This window comes from Pagrus pagrus (assembly GCF_965226575.1).
Source record: "Pagrus pagrus genome assembly, chromosome: 18".
Taxonomy (NCBI): Eukaryota; Metazoa; Chordata; class Actinopteri; order Spariformes; family Sparidae; genus Pagrus; species Pagrus pagrus.
Genome location: NC_140202.1, coordinates 24,057,327 through 24,058,878, shown reverse-complemented (window position 1 = coordinate 24,058,878; position 1,552 = coordinate 24,057,327).

Sequence of the window (1,552 nt, the reverse complement as noted above, 5' to 3'; positions counted from 1 at the left end):
TGTACGCCATTTTTAAATGCAGGAAGTGACGTCAGGTCTGGGGGACAACGCACGTCACGCCTTTTCCGGTTTCCAGCACGGGATCTTATTTCAGAATAAACTTCAGCGCTGTAGTGGATGAGATGTGGATGGAGAGAGAGATAGTTTCTGATCCCGTTTGATTTGTGTCATGAATTTCATATATGATATTTGTTAATTTAAAAGATAATTTTTCAACTTGAGAAAGTCGCAAAGTTTTTCTGAAATAAGATCCCACCGGAAGTGGCGTAACTCCGGCACTACTCGCGCTTTACCACTGCCACTAAAATAAAAATTACTCACTAATTTTAATTGTGGACTGATACTATATCAATATGTTATAATTAGCATTATTTTATAACAATATTTTTGTATTAGTATTTCTTAAATTATCGTATTTTTCTGATTCAATTTTGTTTGTTTTGATTAAATAATATTTCTCGTTTTTTGTTATCCCTTTCTGATAAGCTATTGAAAGAGTTTAATTACTTTAAGACAGATTAATTACTTTAAAAATACATTTTGCAATATTTTTGATGCAAAGTGAAGTATGCCTTAATCAGCACTTTACAAGCTTTGCTGTCATTGCAACTTTAAACTGTTAAATTAAAAAATTAATTTAATCTTATGATACAAAATCGTGGAAATTACAGTGCATTGCTAGAGGAAAATAGCACAAATTAAACAACCATCAGGCTACAACAACCACAAAATAAATACATTAACAAATGAATGAACACAAAAATAAACTTAAATTTGTTGAATATAGTTAAATAGAATAAGTTCACACTTAAAAAGTCAATAGATCAAGTTTAGATTATAAAATTAATCATCGCGTCAGGCATCATTAATATAGTGGGGAACCAATCAACAGCTAGATGATCATTGGCTGATATGTATCAGCTTGTATTTATAAACAAGAAAAATCATCCTTAAACTCATCAGATAACCAAGTTATTTAGTTATCAGAGGGTTTTTTGCTTTTTCCAGATAGAAAAGATGTTCAATAAAAACAACAGAAGTCAACCTCATCTTGATAGCTCTACTACTGATTTAAATCATTCTTCTTTAGCCTTGGGAAGATTTTTTTGTGACCTTCTCGTTGTATTTAAAAATCATGGTGCAGATGCAATACTGTGAATGAGCCGCACGGTGGCAGCAGAGTTTGATCTTCTCAAGGCTGCAGCGGTGAATTGCAGGTGCATCACATCTGTCTCTGACAGACACGACGATGCTGGACTGATTATGTGAAGTTTGACCAGTCCCTTCACAGTTTTCATCAGCAGAACAAACAACCTTCTTCTTCACATGGATTTGATATTTTTATCCTGTCTTTTCAAGCGACATATTTCTTGAATTGCCTGCGTTCCCCCCCCTCATGTGCACTTGAATACATTCTGTTAAAAAAAAAAATGCCATGAACTGATTGTCTGAAACATCCCTCTGACGTGAGAGGAAGGATTTTGGCTTCGAAACAGGGGCACTGCAGTGAGTGTGACCCGCTTACAAGATGCAGTGAGGAAGAGGAGAAGAA